The sequence below is a fragment of the Rutidosis leptorrhynchoides genome, chromosome 5, assembly GCF_046630445.1.
Source record: "Rutidosis leptorrhynchoides isolate AG116_Rl617_1_P2 chromosome 5, CSIRO_AGI_Rlap_v1, whole genome shotgun sequence".
Taxonomy (NCBI): Eukaryota; Viridiplantae; Streptophyta; class Magnoliopsida; order Asterales; family Asteraceae; genus Rutidosis; species Rutidosis leptorrhynchoides.
This window is the reverse complement of record NC_092337.1, coordinates 319,010,058-319,021,399: the sequence shown is the minus strand read 5'-3', so window position 1 is coordinate 319,021,399 and position 11,342 is coordinate 319,010,058. Positions and strand designations below refer to the sequence as shown.

At 36.1% G+C, this 11,342-nt stretch overlaps 1 non-coding gene across 1 annotated transcript; it reads right to left on the bottom strand.

Annotated features, from left to right (window-relative positions):
- Positions 1 to 10,493: 10,493 nt before the first annotated feature.
- LOC139850933 (small nucleolar RNA R71) lies at positions 10,494 to 10,600 on the bottom strand. The gene has a single exon (XR_011760306.1). It is a non-coding gene; the product is annotated as a small nucleolar RNA R71 (small nucleolar RNA).
- Between the last annotated feature and the right edge of the window lie 742 nt (positions 10,601 to 11,342).

The window sequence follows — 11,342 nt, the reverse complement described above, 5'->3', positions numbered from 1 at the left end:
GAATAGACCCTTTCTGATATTGGACTTTTATTTATCGTATGAGGATTTGGCCAGACTTTTTGGAATCAATTTTAAGTGTGGTTATGATCTAGAGTTGTTCATGATTTAATGATTTATGTGCTATGAGCTATAGTTGGATCTTTCTACGACGTACGAATTTCTAAGGCATGCTTTAAGGTGCAAAAGTGCAATATGCTTAATTATGACTTGTAAAGTGATACTTGACCTAGGTTTGACTTATTCATCATGTTTGTATGACCTACTTATATGTTTTAATTTAGTTGACCACTTTAACCGAGTTGACTTTAGGGTTGACTTTGGTTGACTTTTGTTGACTTACTTGGATCAGTTGACTTTTACTTGTTCGTTGAGTCAGTCTGAGCACTAGGACTTTGCGTACACTATGGGTTGACATGGTTTGACCTATATGTGTATACTTAAGATGACTTACGTGATTAGGTTGCGTTGTTCGGTCGAGATTGTTCGACTACAATACGTTTTGCTAAGATATTTCAGGTGCTTTTGCTAAGGTGAGTCAACAGTCCCTTTTTCATCAACATTTTTGGGATGAGATACATGCTACTTTTGAACTATTTTCTTAAACTGTTTTTATAACGATATTACATATTAGGCACGAGTAACTTACCAAGAATATACATATGAGTTCAGATCAAAAATCCCTTAGCTTGATTATATTAGTTACTTTGTAAGCTCGACTTATAGGGATGGTACCGTTAGGTTTGACAAACCTCGCCTAAAAGATAGCAGGCGTCTATTCTGTTGTTACTCGTACACTTGATCGGTGTAGTGCAATGATAGGTTAAACTGAAGATGTGGGCTCGGCCTACACAAAGGTTAAAGCTTTATAATCAAGTGCTCATGATAAGTGTATATTATTACGAAGCTTTTCAGAAATCTCGTGGCCTAACTTACGATGAATGTTATTTAAACATGATGTTTACAAAATTGAACTAGACATGTTAATGTCTACAAATGGATGAAACGAAAAGAACTTTTTGATGTCACTCACAGTTGAAACTTGTCATCTTACAAACAGTTTATTACTTAACATTTGCTATATGCAAACTTTTGAGATTAAACCTTTGCGGTTTATTCAGATAAACGATTTTGAGAAATTATTTTTGACAAATGATTTATGAAAACTGTTTTATGAAACATAGAACTATTTACTCAAATCTGTAGATTCACTCAACCTTATGTTGATCCGTTTTGCATGTTTTATCTCAGGTATTAGTTATTTCCACTGTAGAACATTGCTGTTATGTAGAAGTCAAGCCAAGCATTGGGACCAGAGTTAATACGCCGTTAGTGGATTCTAACAGGGTATTACATCATGTCTGCATGTGTAGATATGACTGGAATCCGATCTGAAGAAGAGTCTGGCTCCCCTTGATCTGGTTCGGTTAGAGAGTGTGAGTTATTCATAATGTCTTCATGTTGCTCTTCCTCATCATCATCGGTATATTGTTCTTCTGAGGATGCGTATGATGGACGGGTTTCTTCAGTATTCTGATTCTCCACTTTGATACTTGCAGGATCAATTTCTATATCTTTAACCTCAGCCTTGTCAGTCTTCTTCTTGAAGCAAATAATTAAACTATGATCTTCCGTCTCAAGCCTCATTAATTCTTCATGACGCTTAATGCTTAGAGCGGGTATTGTCGCAGTTTCTTTTATGTCTTCCATTTCCTCTTCCTCTTCAGATTCTTCCTCTTCCTCTATTTCTTCACTGGGATCCTCTTCTTCCATTTCTGGGTCGTCTACAGGCTGTGATTCGACACCCATCTCGATATTATCGGCTGGTAGTGAAGACTCGTCATCAGAAGTGATCCGTATGGTAGAAATAGCAAACATCTCTACCTGTCCAGAAGGATCGGTTGGTCGGTCAATTTTGAAGGTAACGCTCTCCCCATGTGATCTTAAGATCAAGGTTTGATTGTACACATCAATGACAGTCCTAGCCGTATTCATGAAAGGTCTTCCTAACACTACTAGTGTGTGTAGGTCTTTCTTGATATCCATTACTACGAAATCTATAAGATACAAGAATTTTTCAACTTTCACCAAGACGTTCTCAACTATGCCCTTAGCATATCGAATTGTGTGATCGGTAAGTTGGATTGTCATTTTAGTTGATGACAAGTCTCCTAACTCTAATCTCTTATAGAGAGAGTAGGGGATTAGGTTGACACTTGCTCCTAAATCTGCTAGTGCATGAATGGTTCCAGATTGGTAGATTGAACACGGGAAAATGAATCGGCCTGTATCTCCTTGCTTTGGTGGTAGAGAGATTCTGAGTAATGCAGAGCATTCTTCACTCAGTGGAATTTTGTTAGAATCTGGTATCCTTTCCTTTGTAGAGAGAAGCCTTCGGATGTATCTCTTTTGGTTTGGGACTTTGGACATAGTGTCCAGGAATCTTCCATCAAGTTTGAAAGAATCAAGCTTGGATGGTTCTTCTTGTAGCTTTCCAGGATAGGGTACATGAACTGGAGTTTCAGGGGTCAGCTTCTGAGTATATGTCGATATGTTCTTAAGCCTAGATGGCCTTCTCCGTGGTTCTTCCTCTGGGATTGTGGAATCCATTTGCTTTGCTTCTTCTATGTGGGGATTTTGGATAGTATTAGTTGGTAACCTTCCCTGCGGTCGGGTTTCAAGGCGTTGTGATAACTGTTCGAGCTACATCTCTAGACTTTTTAGCAGAGCCAATTGATTTCTCATTAGTATCTCTGTTTGATCTTGTCTGGCTGCAGTTCTCTGATTTAGCTGTTGTTGTCCTTGAATGAACTGAGTCAACTGATCATCAGCTCCGAGAGTGGGGTTAGTTGCTTTTGTAATCTGGGTGGTAGGGGAATTTTCCTCGACTGGTGAACCAGTGAGTGGAAGTGGTTGATCTTAGGTCAATTGATATTGTTGGGCTAGATAAGGTGGATAGCGATAGCGAAAAGGTTGATTGCTTCGTTGAAATTGATTAACCCTAGGTTGTTAATTGAATCCAGGATTTGGTGGACGAGTTGGGTATTGAACGTAACAGACTGAACCGTCAGGGTTTTCGTACTCAAATTGATATTCTTCGGTAGGTTGCAGGTTGGTACAATTAACACAAGCCTGAGCTTGGTTGAACTGCTGCGGCTGCGTCTTCAATTCTTCGAGTTGTTTAGCAAGAGATTCCATCTTATCTGTAAGAGATTTGATGGCCTCTGTTTGATTGTTAAGTGCAGAGAGTGGGGCAGATGATCAAGTTGTTTCACCACTGTTCCAGTCATGATGATGCATTGTCATGTTCTCGAGCAATTCCTATGCTTCGTCTGCGGTTTGGTTCATCAGATTCCCTTGAGCTGCTGCATCGATCATCGTCCTATGATTTACCGTAAGACCATTGTAGAAGGTACTTATTTGGGCTGACCGTTCTAGCTGGTGATTAGGGCATTTCTTCAGCAGGGTTTTGAATCGCTCACATGCAGTGTAAAGAGATTCATCATAACTTTGTTTGAAGTTAATGATGTCATTCTTTAGTTTGGTTTGTTTAGAAGGAGGGAAATATTTGGTTAGGAATTTAGTAGCCATCTCCGTCCATGACGTTATGAAATCTTTTTCCAGTCCTTCGAACCAAGTTTGAGCATGATGAGTGAGAGAATAGGGAAGCAAGTATAGCTGGAGTATATCTTGTCCTATCCCTGGCTGTTTATAGGAGTTCAAAAGATATATGAATTTATCAAGGTGAGAATTAGGATCGTCATTCGGTAATCCATGAACCTGACAGCTATCCTGGATGAGCTGGATGATGTGATATTTTAACTCGAACGAGTATCCTTGAATCTCTGGAAATCTGATCGGTCTTCCTCGACCTTCAATCGAGGGTTTCGTATTTGTAACACCGGCCTTTTTTGTATAACACAGCGGAAGTCTTAGTTAATAAAACACCACATTAATTACATTAGTACAAAAGCTTAAGGTTAACTTTCACAAACGGTGTTACTTTATTACAAACACGGTTACAAATGTCCACATCAGAGTTGCTAGTCAAACATGTCTTCTACATCATGTTCCGATCCCATCAACAGTACCTAAACCTGCAGGGGGAGGAATGTGGGGGATTAGCGCACCGCTAAGTGAATGGAATCTATCTACAGATTAAGATTAAGCAATCCCTCATACAACAGTCAACTAACATGCTTACAACCATCAAGCATACAAACAATGATAATATGAGGCTCGGCGGCTTGTACGGGCACACGACTCTTAACCGATCGAACTAGAGTCTACCGATAGTCCTTCCTACCAAGTCTCTTCATAACTATCCAAACGCAACACATGCGTTCTTCTATGCTATACTAACAGACTGTAGGACTTGAACTCAACCTCCCTTGGAATGGTTGACCTCACATGAACTTCAATCGCCCTAGGCATGGTTGAAAGCCCCCAACCGCCCTAGGCATGGCTGGTGTCAAACACAGTGTACATATACAATATATATAGATCACATAGCATGCAACTATCTATCTAGCATGGCAATCACTACACTACACAAGGTAATCAGAGTAATCCACAGTAGCATGATTTGCTACTTAAACTCTATCCGAAGATAGACCCACTCACCAATTACCAGCAACGGTTCAGATTCTAACTACTGAGCTTTCTCTTTATCCTTTCCACCCGAGAATAAACATAACCAAGTCAGTAATCATGTCTTGATATAATCCCAGCAACAAGACAATAGCATCAATATATAAACACTTGAACACTTAAACACCTGACCAGTCAACCGTACGAGTGACACTTACCCACACGTTTGAGGAACCTCAACCGTGCGGTTGACACCTCACTCGTACGTTTAGTCCTTTACCAAATATCTAATTAGACAACAGTAGATCCGTACGGTTGACTACACGAGTGATATATGACTCATACGAGTCACATCTCAACCGTACGATCTAACTTTCAAATATACTAGTTCAAGTAGTCACTGACTCGTGCGGTTCACCATGCAGTTGACCGCCTCAATCGTACGAGTGAAAGCTCACTCGTACGAGTGAAGACTCACTTATGCGAGTGACAAGGAACATCAATAACAACATGTAATAACCGAGTGACAAGGAACATCAATAACAACATGTAATAACATTTTCCAACCTATATTCATCATATATTCAATCATTCATAAGCCTATATCAAGAATTCAACCCATAATAACATATTAACGCATGCACACTAGACACACACGCTAATATATCTATTTCTAACCCAAATTCATTCTGATATAGCTTCTAAAAAGTTGACCATTGGAAAGGATTTTTCATTACTATTCCAAGGATACTTGATTCATCAAAAACGGAGTTACGGTTTGAAAGTTATGACCAAAACAAGTTTCCACAAATCTGACCCTGTGCTCACACGTGTGACTGAGGCCTCAGTCGTGCGAGTGAGCCCTCACACTCGTGGTTGACCCTCAAAAGTGTGGTCACTCGTACGAGTGACCTGTCAAAAGTGTGGGTGCTGAAGAACAGCTCCTGCACGCTGATTTTCGCGTTTTTGGCCCAAAAACCCGATTTTTGCAAGTTCTAACACCAAAACCACATGAAAAACATCATATAAACCTTATAGAAGCTATATCTAACATCAATTAGGCATAACAAACACAAAACATGAAGATTCAAGCTCATATTCATCAAAAACCCATTTTACACCCAAAATCCAATTCTTAAGAATTAACACACGAATTCAAGCAAACAAACCTGGATTAATGATCACAAAGATGATATGATTCAATTCCTTAAGCCTCTTGATTCAATTTCTTACTTGGATTTGATTAGGGTTTGAGAGTGATAAATGTTAGGTACGGGACTAGTTTGAGAAATATCTAGAAAATGAGAAGATAGAAGCTGATTACACTCTTAAGTGGGTATTAAAACCCATACCCCACAACACACGGGTATTTATCAGTTATCTGATATTTTTCATACCTCGTTAGGAGGCCCTAACGGAGTCCAAATTAACCAAACGAACCATTTCTGTGACCCTTGTCACAAACTGGTCTTAACCAACTAATCAAATAATAATAAATATATTATTAAAATAAAAGCATAATTAAACACAAATATAAACCTAAGGGCAATTAAGTAATCTTACTTCTAAACCCGGTTTCAGTCTGTTACAGTATTTTCTGCTAAAGTAAAGCATAACGCCATTCGATTTCTGATTCGTGCTTCCTTGCGTGCTTTAGAGATTATTGTGTCTGGATCATGTACGAATAACAACGGCCCTGGTCTAGATCGGGTTTGGGTCATACACTGGGTATGCCTTTTTGTTTGTAATTTTTAGCAAATAAACTAAATTTTTAAAGTAATCTAAGGTAGGCTAACTAGTCTAAGGTATTCTAATCTAAAGTAGTCTTAGTCTAAGGTAATCTAATTTAACTAACTAACTATCCTATGGTTGAATATGTTTTTGGTTCTAACTACTGATTCCCTGTTATTTCGATAACAGAGCTCCGCACGAATTATTCAACAAACCAAGTGGCCAGACCAACTACGGAGAGGTAGGATCCTTTTGGTCCCAATATAATTGGAGACTGTTCGGAAAATCTAACAACCAAGTCCGTGTATAATTGTCTTTCTTAGACACCACTAAATGCTTGTGAATAAGTTTGATAGAGATCAGTATTGCCTGATACCAGTTCCCCGGCAGCGGAGCCAAAACCTACACTCCCCCTTGATACGGCCGAAACGAACGGTTTTATTTGTGCGGTGTCGTCGGGCCGTGATAATGCTAAAAAGGAACATATATTTCATAGCATTATCCCCCAAGAAATACAGGATTTTAGTTGCAATTGTTCCATTTTCAAGTAATATTCGTTTATATTAAATAAGTGCGAAGACAAAAGGCGAAAACGACGAATTGAAGACAGAAAGGTCCAAAAAGCTCAAAAGTACAAGATACAATCAAAAAGGTTCAAATTATTGATGAGGAACGTCTAAAAATGACAAAAGTACAAGTTACAAAACGCAAAGTACACGATATAAAATAGTACGCAAGGACGTTCGAAAATCCGGAACCGGGATATGAGTCAACTCTCAACGCTCGACGCAACGGTGTAAAAATTACGAGTCAACTATGCACAAGAATAAAATATAATATTTAAATAATTCATAATAAGAATAATATTAAATAATAAAAAGTTGTTAATTGAGCATAGTTCAGGGGTCATAAATGAAAATTCAAATCTATATTTCGCCTATAAAAGGCCTCGTTCTCTGCTCGATCTATCATCCCATTTTTCCAATCTCTCTCTCTCGTATATGTAATAAAAATATATATAATTTTAATTTTAATTTTAATTTTAATAATTTTAATTATGATTTAATTTAGTTATGGTACAAATGATTTACGGGTTTTAAGTCAAAACTCTGTCCGTGCAACGCTACGCGATTAATCACCACTGTAAGCTATGTTCTTCCTTTTTAATTTAATGTCTCGTAACTAAGTTATTATTATGCTTATTTGAGCCGAAGTAATCGTGATGTTAGGCTAAAATATTAAGATGGGGTTATTGAACTTTAGACCATAATTAAGGTTTGGGCAAAAGACCGACACTTGTGGAAATTGGACTATTGACTATTAATAGATGGGGGGTATTTTCTAATTGAGTGACAACTCATTGGAGTCTGTCGAACCTATCTTCAAATTAATTAACCTAATAATTAATAATAATTATGGTTGTCCTATTTAGTGACGTTCATATGGAATCTGTTATAATCATTTAATTAATCAATTGGGTTGGGTAATTGATTATTCATTCTGATCTAGTGGATGAATTAATATTCATAAACTAATTAAAACAGGGGTGGATTACATACAGTGATAACCGGTGTAATTGTTGACAGAAGTGATAACTGCGTCACAGTTTAAATCCTTAATCAGTTGGAATATTTGACTTCAGGTATAAGGGTAATTTGACGAGGATACTCGCACTTTATATATATGACCGATGGACTATTATGGACAAAAACCAGATAGATGTATCAAATAAACCAGGACAAAGGACAATTAACCCATGGTAATAAATTAAAATCAACACGTCAAACATCATGATTACGGAAGTTTAAATAAGCATAATTCTTTTATTGTATTTCTCATCGTATCTTTATTTACTGTCATTTTATTACTCGCAATTTTATTTACTGTCATTTTATTTATTGTCATTATTTTACGCACTTTAATTATCGTCATTTATCTTTGCGCTTAAAATATAGAATCGACAAACCGGTCATTAAACGGTAAAACCCCCCATTTATAATAATATTACTACTTATATATATATATATATATATATATATATATATATATATATATATATATATATATATATATATATATATATATATATATATATATATATATATATATATATATATATATATATATTTATATAAATATAGTTTTATAAAAATATAGTACGTAATCACTAGCTCCCTGTGGAACGAACCGGACTTACTAAAAACTACACTACTCTACGATTAGGTACACTGCCTATAATGTTGTAGCAAGGTTTAGGTATATTCCATCCGTAAATTAATAAAACTTGTGTCATATTTTGTAGTATTTTGTATTAAAAATAATACTATTTCGTACCCTCACGCTACAACATCAAGTTTTTGGCGCCGCTGTCGGGGACCGCTAAAACGCTATATTTTTAATTTATATTTGTGAAAATATAAGTTTGTAAAAAAAAAAAAGTAATTTCGACCGTGTGTCAAAGTGTGTTACAAATTTCGAACTTGATAAACTAGAAAAATCCTACACATGTGCGATAGTCTCAAAATATATCCATACATAACCATAATTAATAAAAAAAAAAAAACTATTGTTTTTGGGTTGTTGTAAATTCTGGGACCCACCCATGTGGGATTGTCAAAATTTTGTAAAAAGTTAATGTTGATGGACAAGAGACTAATGTCCAAGGGTGGACAAGTATTTTTTAAATTATTTCTGATATAATCAACATTTACCAAAAACACTTGTCGAAAAGCCAAATACTTCGACCATAGAATGTTTTATAAAATAAAGACCATAAATAATATTTCGTATACTATTAATCTATATTTGAGTAAAAATATATAATTTTTTTTTTTAAAAAAAAAACGTTTTAAAAAAAACATTAAAAAAAACGTTTTAAAAAAAAAAACGTAAAAAAAAAAAAAAAATTGTGTAAAAAAAATCGTTTTTTTTAAAGAAAAAAATCGTTTTTTTTTTAAAAAAAAAAAATTAAAAAAATTAAAAAAAAAAGGTTTTTTTTTTATTACCTTTAGATTTTTAGACTCTAGTTACAATTTTTAGTATTAAGTTTAGTTTTGCCATAGTTATTTTTATTTCTAGAATTTTTAGGTTTGCCGTAAAATCCCTTAAGTGCTTATTCCTTAGACTAAGATTTAGGTGCCTTAGAATTTTACGACGCCATTTTTCGTACTACTTTCTTATTTTTATTTTTCGACATTTATTTTTCGACCTTTTATTTTTCGACACTTTTCGACGCGCAATCTATTTCTTTCTTATTTCTCGACACTCTAGTTTTTAGGACTTAGAATTTTATCTACTTCTTATCTAATTCATCCAAACGGAGAGAAAAATTATTTAAGCGGTTAAATTAATAGACGTTGACATTTTTCTGGTTCGTAGTAATAGTTGGATTTGTTAGTGGCTAGTTGTGGGCTTCCGATTTAAAGGGTCCTGGCTACCTGCTACATCTTTTGGCTATTCGAAACGTGGGCAAAATCAGAAAAGTCTATTGATTGGACAACTTATATAAGTTTTTCTTAATTTTTTTTTATAACTAATAGGATATTCTGTGAATGCACCGAGCAAAACGTTCACCACCTGTCATACGATCACCGCCTGTAACTCGATCAAGGCATTTAGCAAATATCGCCGCCGTTGATTTTTCTTTAGAATCGTCATCTAGTCGACCAAATACTCAAATTTCCGATAATCCAGTTTTTGAAACCAACCTCACAATTGAGAATCCGGAGATTGCTGAGGAAGAAACCATTAAATCAGAAACCTCTAGTGATTCGGATACAACACTTCCAATCATGGAAAATCTAGAACCTCTAAGTATGGAAGACCGAATGAGAGCCAAACGCACCGGCCAAGGTCATGCAATTACTCAACCAAACATTAATGCATCAGATTATGAAATCAAAGGACAAATTCTACACAAGGTAACTAATCAGTGCCAATATAGTGGTGCGCCGAAGGAAGATCCAAACGAACATCTTCGTACGTTTAATAGGATCTGTACACTATTCAAAATCCGAGAAGTTGAGGATGAACAGATCTATCTCATGTTGTTTCCCTGGACTTTAAAGGGAGAAGCCAAAGATTGGTTAGAATCGTTACCTGAAGGGGCGATTGACACATGGGATGTTTTAGTTGAAAAATTTCTTAAACAATTCTTTCCGGCATCCAAAGCCGTGAGACTTCAAGGAGAAATTGTTACGTTCGCGCAAAAGCCAAATGAAACATTATATGAGGCATGGACAAGATTCGGAAGGATGTTGAGAGGATGTCCTCAACACGGTTTAGACACTTATCAAATAGTACAAATATTCTACCAAGGTGTCGACGTTGCTACACGGAAAGACATCGACATAACAGCTGGTGGTTCAATTATGAAGAAAACCGCAACTGAAGCTTACAAAATTATTGATAACACAGCCTCCCACTCTCATGAGTGGCATCAAGAAAAAGATATTTTTCGTTCATCTAAAGCGACTAGAGCCGATTCTAGCCATGACTTCGATTCCATTTCCGCAAAAATAGATGCTTTTGAAAGACGAATGGAAAAGATGAATAAAGATATTCACGCAATACGAATCAGTTGTGAGCAATGCGGTGGACCACACTTAACGAAAGATTGTCACATTGAACCAACGATGGAACAACGAGAGAATATTTCCTATATGAACCAAAGGCCGGGAAATAATTATCAAAATAATTATCAACCGCCAAAGCTGAACTTCAATCGAAATCAAAACATTCTTTACAATCCAAATGGACCCAACAATAACTCGTATAACCAACAAGGTTCGAATAACCAACCAACTCAAAACAACACTTTCAATCAACAAAGACCTAACTTGTATAAACCACCACAACAACCCGAAGAGAAAAAGCCAAATCTAGAAGAAATGATGGCAAAGCTAATGGAATCTCAAACACAATTTATTACATCTCAAACCCAAACGAATGAGAGGTTTGATCAGTCATTAAGAACTCAACAAGCTACCATTTTGAATCTAGAAAAACACGTTGGTACTCTTGCT